A 17506-nucleotide genomic window follows, 5' to 3' on the forward strand; every position below is an offset into this window, starting at 1 on the left:
CAAGGAGGCTATGTTCTTTGGGGATTTATCGTGATGATGATGCAGAAGCACAGTAGTTGGTGCTCAAATAATAATCATCACCCCAGTGGTTTTCCTAGAGACCTAACTCTGAGCAAGGAAGCTTTCTGTTGAAATGTCGCTCTTTTTCCCTGCATTGTTTTGTAACTGTAAATAATTTATTATTATTGTGGTATTACCTCACCCTTCGTGGTTATGGTCTTTCAACACCAAACTGCCTTGAACCTGACCATTGTCATTCAGGGGAATCTCTGTAAAGCTCACATTGCCATTATATAAAGTGACTTTAAAACTTTTCATCAATCAATATCTCCCGTTATAAAGTTGATTGGTTATTTCAGTAATATCTCCCCTGACTAGTGCGTGAAATGAATATTTTATGCGTGTCTGTGTATATGTGTATAATTATGATATCTATACAAATAAATTATATATATATACCTATATGTATTGCCCTCCCCAGGACCCCATTGTGCTAGGCGCTGCACAAACACAGAACAAAAAGACAGTCCCTGCCCCTAAGAGCTTACACTTGAAGTCCACACACACATACGAAATATGGATTTAAAAGTTTTCTGTTTCTGTACTTAATTGTAAGCCAGATGACAGAAAGGAAAATGGGAAATTGTCTCTCTCACAGAAATTCAGTGTGGCTGACGGTTTGATGAGATGTTTTTCAAGCATCCTTAAGACCAAGTGCTCTGAAGAGAACTCCCGGAAACTGCCTTTCTATAGTTCTGCTCTCAAGGGTTGATCCTTAAGTCTTTTGTCATTGGTGTCATTAGGAGCAGGAGCAGGCCCTGCTGAGCCATGGATGTATAACCATCATTGATACACAGAATCGTTCTTATTAAAACCCAGCTTGTATAGGTGGCCTCCTCATATAATATGGCCTGCTGCCCTCTCCTGCTTTAAGTCCCTTCTCCAGATGACCCACTCCCACTGCTATGCCGATAAGCAATGAGCTAATCACCGTGCGGGAGAAGTGTGGCAGTTGGTGAGAGCTGGCAGTGGCTATTTATTTTTGTAATAATTAATACTGACTGTGGGTTTATTTCTCTCTCCCGCCATTCATCTGTTGCTTGTCTTGTAAAATGCTGCAGCTATGCAGCAGCACCTGGCATATTGGGGGCACTCCTGCAATGCAATTAATTCATCATCATCATCATAGAAACGAGTAGGATGTCAGCTAGAGCATTGTGAAGCTGAGATTGATTAATTAGTTCATTGGTGTGGTACAATAATGTGTGCAAGGTGAAAAACAAGCAGCAGGGACAGGTGAACTAAAAGCGAAGATAAACACGAGAGAGAAGACAGACTTATTGTTAAGGCACGGAATGGGGACTCAGGAGATGTAGGGTCAGTACATGGCTCTGCCACAGGTTTGCTGTGTTACCTTGAGCAAGTCACCAAAACTCTCTTGGTGAAATTCGGGCCCCATTGAAATTAATGTGAGTTTTGCCATTGAGTTCAATGTCTCCAGCATTTCACCCACTCAGCTTCATATTCATGCCTGTAAAATGATAATAATGGTACTTCCTTTCTTTGTCTGCGTTGTCTATTTAGATTGTAAACTGTTTGAGGTGGAGACTGTTTCTTGCTAGGAAGTTTGTACGCAACTACCACTGAAAGCACCCATCTTGGATCTTGGTTGGGGCTGTGAGGGCTATTGCAATACAAATAATAATAATCAAAGAATGTGTCCAACTAAATGGCCTTCACAATCTTTAAAAAGTGATTTGCCTGTGGAAGCAGATTTGATTTATAATTAGAATGTTTTTCCAAATTTTCCCGAAGGCATCAGGTGATCTTCGCGCAAACACCCACACATTCTTTCGAAAGATCTGCTCCTCCATATACTATCAGCAGTAAATCATGAAAGCTTCCAAATGTCAGAAATAGAAGCAGCTAGTGCCATCTGTGGTGCCCGCTACTGTTGATGTAAACTTTCAGAATGTCTCCTCTCTCTCCCCTGACTGATCTATAGTGCGTGCTCACCATAAAGGTAAATGGAAATTAAAGGAACAGCTGGAAGCCAATCCTTCTCTTCTTTAATATTGTAGATAGATTTATTATCTTCCAACTTGTTCATTTGTCATTTTAATAAGTACCTGAAAAGTTAATTCATTAATAGAAGCAGCTTGAAAAATTCAGCTTCTTCATTTATTAGCCAGGCTGCAATTGTTATTCAGATAGCATTAAAGGGATTGATGAAGAAAGGGTAAATGGCTGAATGGTACAGTAAATGTTGTTGAACTCATTTTATCTGTGGGTTTTAAGGTAATTAATCTTGCATGGTTAATAACTACCAATGCACTGATCAAGCTTAGTGATCTTTGGACACTTCAGCACAGGGCTAGTTACTATTTATAAATGCAGAAGGGAAGTGCATGGTTGGCAGGAGGAGATGTGCTTCTTCTACCTGCTCACTGAAGCTGGTCAGAAAAAGGTAGGTATATTTTGTGAAAAGCTTAGAAATAAATTAATAGTTTTCATTTTGTTCAGAATTTTCCATTACATTTTTGATGAAACATTGTGTTGGGTATGGGGTGAAGGAATCTCTCTCACTTTCTTACCCTAGAAAAGTGGGGGGAGGAGAAAAGTGAGACATTTCCCCCCCAGAAAATGAAATTTTTCAACAACAAAAAATTGAAATGTTTCACTTCCCAATTTTTCATTGGAAAAAGAAAAAAAATTGATCACCCTGAAGAAGTTCCTTGTCAAAAAGGCATGCACCTCTGAAAAGAAAATGTTGTTGGAAAATTTGTGACCAGCTGTACTGCTCATCATCTACCCACCAAGGAGGGGCAATAGAGGCAGAATAAGTAGCCCACAACTTCAACAGTGCCCAACTTCCACAAGTGGAGCTGGATTTTCAGAAGAGCTCAGCTCCCATTTAGGCACTTAAATGAAGGGACGGCCCTATGTGATGTGCAGGGCACCCACCCAATGGTTTCCTGCCTGGAACCAGATACTCACAGTCTCTGCATCCCCCAGGGGCTAAATCCATTTCTGGCCTCCTGTGTGCTGGTCCCCGCCCCCAGGCACGTGCCATTAGCTCCCTGTGCTTTCAGACCCTCCCCACATATATAGGCCTTCTCAATAGTGCACACAAGCCTCAGGCCTATTCTACACAAGTCTTTTTCCCTAGCCCTGGTTCAGTTCTATTGCTTACACCAGCATAGTTATTCCCCTTCCCATACAGGACTGAGGCTAGGTTTACACTACCCGCCTGAATCGGCGGGTAGAAATCGATCTCTCGGGGATCAAATTATCGCGTCTTGTCGGGACGCGACAATCGATCCCTGAATCGACGCTCTTACTCCACCAGCGGAGGTGGGAGTAAGCGCCGTCAACAGGGAGCCGCGGAGGTCGATTTTGCCGCCGTCCTCACAGCGGGGTAAGTCGGCTCTGATACGTCGAATTCAGCTACGCTATTCGCGTAGCTGAATTTGCGTATCTTAAATCGACACCCCCCCCCCCCCGTAGTGAAGACCTGCCCTAAGCAATGCTGGGAAAAGCACTTTCATACCAATAGAACCACGTCCACACTAGAACTGCTATACCGCTTCTATACAAGTGTAGTTAAAGCAGTAACACTTTTATGTATAAACTAGCCCTTAATCACGCTGTAACTCTGTTTCCTCATCTGTAAAATGGGGATAATAATAATAACAATAATAATTAATAATTAATAATAATATTCACCTACAATTTCTCCCAAGGGTGTTTTGGGACCTGTCTAGTTAGGTCAAATCCTGTGAGGGAAAATGTGAAGGTGGTACCAATTATAGAAAAACTGAGAGAATCCAGGCTTAGGTGGTTTGGGCATGTGAAAAGAAGATCGGAAGAATATACAGGAAAGAGGGTGCTAAACGTAGAAATGGAGGGCAAGAGAAGGATTGGAATACCCAAAGCTAGCTGGATGGATGTTATACAAAAGGATTTGATTAGCTGTGTAATTCTGAGGAACTGCTTCAAGACAGACTGGAATGGAGAACAAAGCCCCAAAGAGACAACCCCATATAGCTGGGATTAAGGCTAGAAGGAAAAGATGTGTGTGTGTGTGTGTGTATGGTCCAGATCCAATTCTCCATCCTCTGCCCTGGCTGATTAGTGAGGGCAAACTGTGTGCACCCCATGCCAATCAAACCAGACTCACACAGGTGTTCTGTCTCGTAAGTCAGCAGGAAGGGATTCCATCACCTTTTAAGGGGTCACTTATCGCTTTACGTGCAGCAGAAATAGAGACAGGTTCTTTGGCCATTGCTTGTCCCAACATGGGTGAATACTCTCAATGTGCTACTCTCCCCACCTCTGAACAATGTGACTGATCAGGTAAAACCACACAAATGCCATCACTAAGATAAAGAAAAAATGGTTTCAGTAAATGTTCTTTGTTGGTCCATAAAGCTTTAAGGGTGCAGTGTTGCCAACTCTCCTGATTTTATCCAGTGTTTTTTCTTAAAGCACTGACTCCTGTAGTCATGTGATTAGGTGAGAATCTCAGCTTTCATTTTTAGAAAGGTTAAGTTTCTAGTCCCTGTGGTTGTGGAGAAAAGCTGGAAAATCTGACCCTTAAAGGCTCAAAAACCAGAAGGCAAGTAAAAAGGACTCAACATTTAATGTCGCAGTCTTTAGAAGATGGCCCATAGTTTTTTTATTTTTAAAGCAAAATACATCTTTATAGCCTGGTGGTTAGGTCACTAGAGTGCAGTGAGGGAGTTGCTAGTTCAAACCCCTGCTCTGTCTGATTCAAAGTAATCTAGGATGAAATCAATCAGCCCAATCACACAGAATAGCAATTTTGGCCCTCCACAGGCCACTGCTCTAAGCACCAGGCTATAGAGAATCTGTCTGTCTCTGAGCAGGCAGGGAGTTGAAGACAGGTCTCCCAGACTGGTGCTCTAGCCACTGAACTATAAAGAGTCAGTCTCTCCTGTCTTGCGAGAATGTTTGAAAGGACTAATTTTCATTCCAGAACAAAAACAGATTTTGAAACCTCGATATGTTTCACAAAACAGAATTGTTTCCCCACTTATTAGTGCCACACCATTTGGGTAAAAGCTTACAAAGCCATAAAGCAGTGTTAATTAGCATGAGCATAAAAACATTCATTTCAGATGACTGTATGCATCCGGAAAAATTCTCAGATCATTCTTTGGCAACCTTCCCAAACTTCATAATCAAAGCTTGTAGTGTTCACTTGTCAGTTTCTTTCCACGTCAGCTATACCCGCAATGTAAGCTTTTGCATGATGTCACCTCCAAGAGACTGCCCTTGTGAACATGCCAAAGATCTCCCCTTGACACAGCCTCTTTGCTGTTAATTTGCTAGCTTTGTTGACCACTTTTATCATAGCTGTCTTTAAGACAGCAGTGCATTTTATTCACTCACTCGGGTGGAGCTCCAAGATGCCGTTATTGCCCAAGGCTGAGTTACTTTTCCTCCCTGAGCTGTCAGCTGAGTGTGATGCTTGGGAGAGTAGCCAAGTTCTTAGCATCTGCCTGTCTCTTGATAACCACGTTTCATGTTGTGGTGGTGGTTTGGGTTATTACACGCTAACAGCAAACAGCTGCATTGTTGTCTTGACAGCCTGGTCCAACAAATGGGCCACTGGAGCAGGATTCAAGAGATGTAAGTTCAGTTCTTGGCTTCATTACTAACTTGCAGTGTGACCTTCAGCAATTCATTTCACCTCCCTCTGCCCTTGTTTCTTGTCCCGCCCTTTGCCTATCTTGTCTATTTTGATGTTGAGCTCTTTGGAGCAGGGAACATCTCTCACTATGTTTGTAAAGCATCTAGCACAATGGGGCTCTGATCTTGCTTGGGTCCTTGGGTGCTATTAGAATGCAAACAGAATAGGAATAACTCCATTTGTATACTGCAAAATCTTTAATCCATGTCTGTAGTATTATTATTCATTATTTGAATATTTACTATCTGCTCATCAGATCTCTTGCTGTAACTCAGGATTAATTGCTGGTGTATATACACTTTTGTATTTGCGCATGCCACCCTGGAGACAAATGTGAAGCTAATGGGATTCCAAGCAGGCATAAGGATTCATTAATAATGTAGTGGCAGTCTCTGCCTACTGACTAAGGGTGCATATGAATTTCCATGACAAGCCCCATTTTGGTCTCCTTGTAAAATCCAGCATAAAGGATTTTAGGCTTCCAAACTGGTAGCCTAGAACTAGGGCTAAATCTATAGATCTAGATTAGTAGAATTTTCACAAGATTTGAAGTAAATCAGATGAGGGCTCCCCTAATTATGGCAACTTAAAAACAGAGGTGTTCAGAATATCTTCTAATTTGCTTTATTTACATTTTAGCAAAAGAACAGAAAGAAAGGGAGAGAAAAAAGAGAATTTACTGGACTGCCCCAGGTGAGACCTAGTCCATGTTGCCAAGATTTGGTTGATTCAACTCCAGTTGCAGGATGTATTGACTGGAATTTGGAATGTGGCTTTATGGCTCATTGTGCTGTCTTCAGATGCCTACCAAATACCCAAGCTTTCATTCATAAAGTGAACGTTTCTAGCCCTTTTCCTTGGGGAGATAGGCCCCTGAATGTACATTCATCTTTGGTGTAGAGTGCTTCTTTATACCCTACTCATCTCTCACTGATGCAGCATCCCCTTGGGGTCACTGGTATCCAACACAAGTTAGAATAGCCCTCAGGTTGCTCTAATTTAAGCTGGGGAGCCAGCCCGTTGCACAGCTGGATTTAGAACAAAGGAAACCCAGTGGTGGCTTAAAGTCACCTTTGCACACCATCTTCTCTGTTGCACTACAGCCAAGGATTTGAGCCATGATATTAATCTGATCAGTATGTCTCTTCCAATAGAGCCAATATCTTGGTAGTTTGTTCCAAGGGAGATTAACCCCCTGGAACAATCTACCAAGGGGAGTAATGCAATCTCCATCTCAGATAAAGGCTATAGGCCTTTCTGGAAGATCTGATTTAGCCAGACACAAGTTACTGAGTCCAGTGCAGTAATAACTGGGTGACAGTCTATGGCCTGTCTGCTACAGATATCAGACTAGGATCTAATGATCCTTTCTGGCCTTAATCTCTATGAACCCTATGAAAAAGCAGAAGGTTGTTTCCAGTCTGCTGTAACAGGGAGACTTCTTTCTTCTAGGCTCAGTTCAGTATCAAGCTTGCTAGCACATGATATCAAGCATACAACTATTCTCCAGTGACCCTTTTTGAAGGAAAACAGCCTCTGAAAAATTATTAAAACTAATGCAGGTAATACATCAACATTAAATTCCAGGGTTTCAGATACATTTACCAGATTGGAACGCTGTGTCTGCTGCATACAAATATCCTTGGGACATTTGTACTTGGGTCATGACCATTCCACAGAAACTTGCATCTGCTGGAAATTACATGAATAGAAATGGCCACTCAGCAGGTTACATTGGATCCTGAGCGAATTTTAATCGCCAGACCTCTGTTGACTTCAAAGGTTACGTTACTGATGATCTGGATACTTCTACATATTGGGGTGTCCCCTGTGCAAGGCAGGCATTGTCCTATCTGCCTATGTATTAACTCGTGACAAGCAAATCCTGAAGGGCCAGATTCTGCCACCCTTACTCACACTGAGCAGCACCTTACTCTAAGAGTAGGCCCAATTTATTTAAATCAGCGGGACTGCTTGTACTAATCAACACAAGCAAAGGTGAAAGAACTGTTCCCCTTAATATATGTCTTACGAACCTACATATACTCTAAATAGTGTTAAATACATTAGAGTCTCTTTTACACATATAGTATGCATGTGATTTGATTGACTATTTGACTATTTACACTCTAAGTCTAAATTCTGGGAGTTCTGCTTGAGTAAGAGCTGCCATATTTGGTCCATTTAGAATAGAACGAGCTTAGATTTTTGTCCCCCGAAGTGGGTATGCTTGTGGTTTTCTCTCTTGCCATTCTCTCTATGTAGGTGATTGCCCAGCTTTCTGTATGAGTATGTCTAGAGGTGTAATTTGCCGCTCAGGTAGATGTACACGCACTAGATTGCTCAAGTTAGTGCTGTAACCATAGTGGATGGAACTGTACTTAGGTGGCTAGCCTGAACTATTACCGTGCTGTGTGGCCACAGAAGTTATTTTTAGGCACTAGCTTGATCAAAGCTACTGCATGTACGTGTGCCTGTGCTGCAAATGACACCTCCAGCTGTACTGCAGAGGTACCCTGTGTTGGGGAGGGGGGACATGATGTGCAGTATTTGCCCATGTGTGAAGAATGGATGGATGGAGAGTTAACTTGAAGAAAAAAGCTTTGCCCGCAGTTCTGAAAATGGCAAGGTCCATGTTCATTCTTATCTCCTGCAAGATGCTATTCCATGTCCTGGGCTAGTTCCTGAGATGGAGTCAATCAGCATAGTTCCATTGAGGTCAGTTTATACCAGCTGAGGATCTGGCACTTCCAGTGCAGCCCCTGTGACAGTTCTGTCTCCTGCACTCATGATCTTCCCACCACTGGTGGACAGCTCTGTGATTCTGGTGGAATATAGCTAATGCTGGAGACCAGGATTGTAGAGGGATGGCAATATCTCAAGAAGCTGAGGTTCAAGGAACAAACCATCCCGATGTGTAGAAAGAATAGTAAATATGGCAGGCGACCAGCTTGACTTAACGGTGAAATTCTTCCTGATCTTAAACACAAAAAAGAAGCTTACAAGAAGTGGAAGATTGGACAAATAACAGGGGAGGAGTATAAAAATATTGCTCAGGCATGCAGGAGTGAAATCAGGAAGGCCAAATCACACTTGGAGTTGCAGCTAGCAAGAGATGTTAAGAGTAACAAGAAGGGTTCCTTCAGGTATGTTAGCAACAAGAAGAAAGTCAAGGAAAGTGTGGGCCCCTTACAGAATGAGGGAGGCAACCTAGTGACAGAGAATGTGGAAAAACCTAATGTACTCAATGCTTTTTTTGCCTCTGTCTTCACGAACAAGGTCAGCTCCCAGACTGCTGCACTGGGCAGCACAGCATGGGGAGGAGGTGACCAGCCCTCTGTGGAGAAAGAAGTGGTTCGGGACTATTTAGAAAAGCTGGACGAGCACAAGTCCACAGGACTGGATGCACTGCATCCGAGGGTGCTAAAGGAGTTGGCGGATGTGATTGCAGAGCCATTGGCCATTATCTTTGAAAACTCATAGCAATCGGGGGAGGTCCCGGATGACTGGAAAAAGGCTAATGTAGTGCCCATCTTTAAAAAACGGAAGAAGGAGGATCTGGGGAACTACAGGCCAGTCAGCCTCACCTCAGTCCCTGGAAAAATCATGGAGCAGGTCCTCAAGGAATCAATTCTGAAGCACTTAGAGGAGAGGGAAGTGATCAGGAAGAATCAGCATGGATTCACCAAGGGCAAGTCATGCCTGACTAACCTAATTGCCTTCTATGATGAGATAACTGGCTCTGTGGATGAGGGGAAAGCAGTGGACGTGTTATTCCTTGATTTTAGCAAAGCTTTTGATACGGTCTTCCACAGTATTCTTGCCGGCAAGTTAAAGAAATATGGGCTGGATGAATGGACTATAAGGTGGATAGAAAGCTGGCTAGATCGTCGGACTCAACGGGTAGTGATCAATGGCTCCATGTCTAGTTGGGAGCCAGTATCAAGCAGAGTGCCCCAAGGGTCGGTCCTGGAGCCGGTTTTGTTCAATATCTTCATTAATGATCTAGAGGATGGTGTGGACTGCACCCTCAGCAAGTTTGCAGATAACACTAAACTGGGAGGAGTGGTAGATATGCTGAAGGTTAGGGTAGGATACAGAGGGATCTAGACAAATTAGAGGATTGGGCCAAAAGAAATCTGATGATGTTCAACAAGGACAAGTGCAGAGTCCTGCACTTAAGATGGAAGAATCCCATGCACTGCTACAGACTAGGGACCGAATGGCTAGGCAGCCATTCTGCAGAAAAGGACCTAGGGGTTACAGTGGATGAGAAGCTGGATATGAGTCAACACTGTGCCCTTGTTGCAAAAAGGCTAATGGCATTTTGGGCTGTATAAGTAGGGGCATTGCCAGCAGATTGAGGGACATGATCATTCCCCTCTATTCGACATTGGTGAGGCCTCATCTGGAGTACTGTGTCCAGTTTTGGGCCCCACACTACAAGAAGGATGTGGAAAAATTGGAAAGAGTCCAGCGGAGGGCAACAAAAATGATTAGGGGGCTGGAGCACATGTCTTATGAGGAGAGGCTGAGGGAACTGGGATTATTTAGTCTGCAGAAGAGAAGAATGGGGGGCGGGAATTTGATAGCTGCTTTCAACTACCTGAAAGGGGGTTCCAAAGAGGATGGATCTAGACTGTTCTCAGTGGTACCAGATGACAGAACAAGGAGTAATGGTCTCAAGTTGCAGTGGGGGAGGTTTAGGTTGGATATTAGGAAAAACTTTTTCACTAGGAGGGTGGTGAAGCACTGCACTTAGGGAGGCAGTGGAATCTCCTTCGTTAGAGGTTTTTAAGGTCAGGCTTGACAAAGCCCGGGCTGGGATGATTTAGTTGGGGATTGGTCCTGCTTTGAGCAGGGGGTTGGACTAGATGATCTCCTGAGGTCCCTTCCAACCCTGATATTTTATGATTCTATGATTCTAAGCTGGATGCAGTCCCATGGAGGGCTTGGAATACCAGGACAGAGACATTGTGCTGGATTCTGTGATCCACGAGGAGCCAGTGCAGGGAGTTTAGTGCCAAGGGGATGTTCACGGCAGACTGTTGCTGGGCAGGCAAGATTCTGTGTTTTATATCAGCTAGAGCCTTCTCGGGTTTGGTGGGTATATTCCTTAGGAGAATGAGCTACAATGATCAAGTCTGGAGGTCCTGAATGCAGGGATCACTGTGGCCAGGCCTGTATCAATTAGGATGGGGCACCATCTTCTGGACAGTAGCAGACAGAAGCAGGTGGTTTTGCTATTTGAGCACCAAGAGCAAAGAGATGTTCAAAAAGACCCCACACTGCAGATCAACTTATCCTTGGTGGATGCCCCTGGTTGTGGGGAATGTTATAGAGGGGCAATTTTTCAGAGTATTTTTTTCTTACCAGCATCACTTCAATCTTACCTGGGTTCAGCTTCAGCCAACAACTCTCCAACCAGATGCTGATTTCAGCAAGGCACTGAGAAAGCAGGGATATTGTACTGGTTACCTTTGCTGTAAAGGAGATGTAGAGCTGGGTGCTATCTGTGTCCTGATGGCACTTCAGCCCAAGCTGTCTTGCCAGCTTCCCCAGTGGCTTTGTATAGGCTTTATATAATATGCAAGTGAAGGCTGTGCAGGTGGAGGAACGGTTGCCCATACTGGTTCTCCAAGTTTGGTTTGAGACCAAGAGCAGGAAATGGTGATCCAAGATATTGCAAGAAAGGCTATTCTAGCCTGGGCAAAATGAGGAAGTACTGAAAGTGTTGCAATATTGCAAAGTACTGTAATAGCATGTTTTTGTCTGACCAGAACAGAAACTCCAAATCTTTGGAGGCTCTCACCATCAGTTTTGCTCCAAAGCAGAAGATGGTGGTTGCTCAGTGCAGACATTATTCTGCAGTCTTAGGCCCCTAATCACGCACTGACTTCAACGGGAGTTGTGGGCACTCATCTCTCGAGAAATTAGGTCACTTATTTAGGTGCCTTACTTTAGGCAACCAGATTTGGAAATGTTAGCCTGAATGACTTGCCCAGTACCCAATGATATAACCCTGGTCTCCTCACCCCCAGACCTCTGCTGTAGGCACAAAAACATCCTTCCTGTATCCTCTAGACCATCTTTAAACTGACCTTAGTCTGTGGATAGAGGGTGACTCTAAGTAATCATATAAATACAGAGTAGAATGTGATGAAACATGAGGAAGGAGATAACATTTCTACTGTGCCTAACTGAATTAATGGACATGGAAGAATTAAACTAATTATCATTCAAATGTTTCTCACAGTAGAAATAATACAATGCAATGTAAATAAAATAGAAAAAGGGTCATTATGAAACAGGAGATGGCACATAATCCATTGTTTCTGAATTGCTTTTTTTAAAGTCAAAATACTAAGTGCTTAGAGAGGAACAGAAGAAACAATAGTGGGCATTTTATCAGCCACTCCATCCATTGACTGCTAGCTACAAGTAGGTGCAATGGTGGGCAATATACATGTAATTAGTTACCTTGTGCAAAGTGTAATTATAGTAGTTACCGCCTCCAGTAGAATTGACTGTAACTCTAATTTATCCTATAAGAAGTTTGCAACACAGTTTTTTTTTAATTGGAGCTAATTAGGTTTTGACTTTTAGATAAAAATCTAGCTGATAGTAAAAAGTAAAAATTAGATCCTTTAAAACTGCCAGATTTTTAAAATATCCATTTTTATAGACCTTTTTTCTGATCTCCCAAACAAATTTTGATGCAGAGGAGGTTAAATGTTTTCCCCTAGACTCCTTCACTTTACTCCCATTTGTAAGTTAATGCTCTGTTCTGTTTGGTCTCACTTGTATATTATATGTTGAAAGTCCATTTACGCATTGCCCTGTAGAACCCACAGCAAAACATAATTGATTCCCAGAGGTGACTGATGCAATCGTTTATCATCTTGTATAAGGTCTGAAAAGGGAGCAGTAAGAAAAGAGCCCCAGGGAACACATGATCTGTGCTATGACATTGTCTGTATGCTCACACTGATCTGGGACTTCTTTTTTGGAAGCAAGACCTGAATCACTTTCTCTGTCACAAATCCACTGACAGAGAAACCATCCATACATAGGTGGATCAGTTTTTCAGACCAGTTATAGTCTGCATGAATAATCAGTGTTTTTCTGGATTCAATGTTGATTCATTTGTCTTATCAAGGGGATGTAGGACTTCTGCAATCTGTTGGTTTGATGTGTGAATTTATTGCTAAATGAATTAGTTCATTGCCAGGATATAAGATACAAGTAGCTTAAAGCTCATGCTCTCGCACAGGTATAACTCATAAAGGCCTGTCTGTAAAAAGACCAAAAATGGCTGAAAACTTACAAATTGGATGGTAACAGACAACGAATCACAGTGGTGATTGACCCTGGTGATATTCTGAACAAAAAGAGCTCTCAGACATACTTGTAGCTGTTTCTGTCACTGCACACTGACTCAATGGACTTTCTATGCTTCAGAGTGATGGGGGCTGTTGTGTGTGCTTGTGGTGAATGTGTTGATTTGTGTGGGTTGTGCTGTGCTGGGAGAGTTATATGAATTTGTGAGGGTGGCAAATATGGGTGTGTGCTGCGATAAGGGGCTATGTTTGTTTGGGGTTATGTTGCTAGTTGTGTTGTTGTGGGAGTGGCTTTGAAAAACTATGGCTTTGGGTCAAGTCATCCACCATATGGGTAGTTTCCCTCATATAACCAATGAAATTATTTTATGCAAATTAGCTGTAGAGTAATGTTGTTGGTTGAGTTGAGTCACTTCTGATATCACAATGGTCTAGGGCTCTTGGCATGGCATAGATACATTTTTTTTTGTTGCATGGGTGTAATTCATAAAGTCAAAATGGATAAGGACTTAAAAATTGCATTGGTACCTGTAGTGGTCCCTCACTCTCAAGTGGGGAGGACCCCACTGTCTGGGCGGGGCAGAGCAATAAGTAATCCCTATCCCTGAGCTTCCTGGCTACGGTAGACAGCAATCAAAGCACAGGCCTTCTGGCCTAAGAAGTGCCCAGATGTGGAGTAGCGGCAAAGGGAGTAGGGGGTCCTGGGCCCACCCTACTCCACTGGGTCCCAGCCCAGGGTCCTATTAGTGGTGGGAAAACCAAAATACACTGCCTCACTTCCCGGCATCACAATTTGACCAAAGACTGGTTCCACTGTGCTACTTCCTATCCCACTTAGTTGGCATTGCTCCATCAATCTGAGGTTCTGTCTCGCCGCCTCGCAGTTGGGCAGCGGCCACTTCAAATATGGGCCCTCTGTGTCTTCGGGCTGTAGGGTGCTGGTCTCCCGCAGAAGGCTCAGCTCCCTAGAAGAGATGTCCATTTCCTTCCCTGATGCATCCGTAACTGTGCTGCAGGTCCCTCTCTTTATACTTTCTGTCCTGCCCCAGTACTTCTGGTGAGGACAACGGGCCAGGTTTGGCTCTGCCCAGCAGGTGGGGGTAGTGGTCCCTCGCTCTCGAGTCTGGAGGGATGCCACTCTGTCTGTAGTGAGGCAGTGAGATGACTGAACCTGGTAGTGTTCTGAACAAAAAGAGCTCTCAGCCATGCTTGAACCTCTTTCTATCACTTTACACCAACTCAGTAGGCACTGGAGGCTTCAGAGTGACAATCTGTCAGGGCTCATAGACCTCAAACCCAGGCCCACAGGTAGTGTTCAGGCCACAACTGCCACCAAGCAGCCCATCTGAGCAACCAATTAAGGGAATCAGTGAACTGCTATCTTGCAGGGGTCCCTGCCCCTGAAGCTCCTGATTTGGGGAAACATCCAGCAGCCCCAATTGGCTGAGGAGCTCTATTTAAACCAGGAAGTGGCACAGGAAGGTGTCTGAGCAACAAAGGAATCCCTATGGACTCCTCCCACTTGCCTGATACCTGAACCCTGCATTCCTATCTGCTCCTGTCCTCTTTATCCTAGACCCCCGTCTGTTCCCAATTCCTGATTTCCTGCCACACTCCAAGTCCCTGCTCCTATGCCATACACCTGGTGCTAGCTCCAGCTTTGACCCCTGGCTTAGCACCTGACTTTATCTCTGGCTCTGATCTTGGCTTGGCACTGGACTCTAAACTTTTGGTCTAACCACCCATGCCCTGTTCATTGCATAATCCTGGAATCTTATTATATAGCTAGACCCAACCTGCCAATGCTTCTGGACCTCCTTAACTTTACACATGTGCATAGTGTAAAACTAAACCTGTGGCTGAGTGTTTGCAGGAGTGAAGCCTGTCTTTCACATACTTTTTCTGAAGGATAGGCCTTGCAGTCTCCACTAGGTAGGAGCTTGCTGGGAGCTTTGTTCCCTGGTTTCAGTTCAGTGTTTGGCACAGAACAAAAGAACTACCTGAAGTCTTGTTGTTGCTGAATTTTTATTTCAGCAGCCCATTTTTGAAATTCCTTCAGGTCCGGCCACTTAGGTTTAATCTGTATTGGTGCCACAGATAAAGGCATCCTTTGTCATCTTCCCATCAGAAATTCTGCTGAAGATAGTCCAGACACAAGTGATGTTGACCGATATGCCCGGAGTGCTTTCTGTGGATCCACCAATTTTTTGCAGAAGTCTTTTAAAAGTCTGCACTGCTCTTCCCACCTCCCCATTACTCTGGAGATAATGTGGACTCCTCGTACAGTGTTCCAAGTCAAATGCCTGTGTAAATGCTAGGGAGGTTTCAGTGGTAAATTGAGGCCCATGATCAGCTATGAGGAATTAAGGAACACCATGTCTTGCAAATATCGACTTTAGTTTCTGAATGACCTGTGCCAATGACATCTGTGTAAGTATAGCCAAGTCAATATATCTGGAGAAATAATCAACTACAGTAATACATGTGTCCTTTCCAGAAGCAGGCCATCAGCCATGGAAAGGTCGTTTTGGTTCTGCAGTATGGTAGGAGGTCTTTTTGAAGTTGACTCCTCCTTTAAAGAGAGGGATTCATGAACTTTTGACACCATGTAGTGTGAGGACATAAACAATGACAACCATGCTTTAAGCCACAACTAGAGAACTCCCTAGCCAGGAAGTTCTCTCATTTGTTAAGATTCCCACTACATCACATCCTGGTCCTCTCTAGTAACAGTGGAATACCAGCAACTCTATAACCACTCCGCAGTGGTGCTTTTATTTACCAAAAGAGAAAACACTCACATACTCCCCTTAAAGTAGTTAAGATAACTTGCTCTATTGATATCCAATAAAAGGAAAACAACTGAAATGAGAGAAGACTTTCTTAAACAATTGTCACATAGGTCTCATTTTATATCTCTCTTGCTGATGTGAAACCTGTTGGTAAGGTTTCCATTAACCTGCTAAGAGAACCCTGTGGTCTTTGATTTGTTCTGGAGTCTGAGTCAGAAAGCACAGAAGGTTGTGGTTTAATGATCCAGTTGTTTTATTTATTCTGCCTACTATAGTGATGGACTTGTTCATAATTTCCTAACCTGTGTGCAAAATGAACATTTTGCAATGTGAAAGAAAAAAGGATGCAATACATAAGCGGGGTCTTTCCCATATTTGGATGGTATAGAAGATAACTGTATTGTGTTTGGTTTATTTGCGTCCTTAGAGATCAATGCTTATTTCAGTTTCATAAGTGAGCTGGCTGTTGGCTTCTTTGTATTGTCAGATCGCCTTACAGATATGTACTAAACCATCCATTGCTTGTGCATACTGTTACAATCTCAAAACAGTTATCCTCATGACCTTCTGTCTTCAGTTTACCATACGTTTTCAAAGAATTCTCCTTGTGACATTAAACTTTCCATGCTTGGTCTAAGCCCAAAGGTGATTTAAAAGAGAGAGAGAGAGAGAGAGAGAGAGAGAGAGAGAGAGAGAGAGAGAGAGAGAGAGAGAAGGAATTGCTTTGCCTCATTTTTAGTTATCAGACCATGGGGAAAGACACAATATTTCCTATTCTGGTCACCCATGTTGTTATATGCACAAAAAAGACTAAAAGAACCCTAAGGGTGAGAGTTTAGCCCTATTGAAGTCAATGGCAAAGCTCCCATTGACTTCAGTGGCACTAGGATTTTACCCTAAAGTCTGATTCAGAGCCTGACCCTGTTTGGGGCTCAGCTTCTTTTGTTCCCACTGAACTCAGTCAGAGCTGAGTGTGTTCTGCCCCTCAGAGGATCATGCTCAAAGTCCTTGTGGCATCTTAGAGACTAACAAATGTATTTTGGCATAAGCTTTCGCCCAAAGCTTATGCCCAGATAAAAGTGTTAATCTCTAAGGAGCCACAAGGACTCCTCGTTGTTTTTGCTGATACAGACTAACATGGCTACCACTCTGAAACCTGCTCAGAGTATGGCATTTGTCCCCACTGAAAATGCCACTTGCCAACATACGAGGTAAAAAAATGTGTCTGAAGTCTAGAGGTGTTCACTTGTCCAGTCAAATTGAGCTCTCACTCATCCCCATGCAATCCCACTGAAGATACTGAGCAAAATTTAGATGAGGTGTAAAAGGGTGTCACACCATTGAAGTCAATAGACTTGCAGCCATCTGAACTTAGCCTGTAGTGCATAAGTGTCAGTCACCAGGACGTGGGCAGATGGGCCTAAGAAGAGCAGGAGTCAGAAATCAGGAATCGGTGCCCAGGGTCAGGACTGGGTTATCTGGAGCGAGGCAAGGCAGGAGCAGTGCTGGATCCTAGGCAGGAACAAGGCTGGGAACAAGCAGGCACAGGAGCTATCACAGCAGTGGGCAAATGCTTGGAACTGCTGCTGGGCTTAAGACCCAGTCTGCTGACTCTTCCAGCCGCCAGTCAGTCAGTCTGGCCAATCGGGAGAGTCTGC

Source organism: Emys orbicularis, chromosome 5, assembly GCF_028017835.1.
Source record: "Emys orbicularis isolate rEmyOrb1 chromosome 5, rEmyOrb1.hap1, whole genome shotgun sequence".
Classification (NCBI taxonomy): domain Eukaryota; kingdom Metazoa; phylum Chordata; order Testudines; family Emydidae; genus Emys; species Emys orbicularis.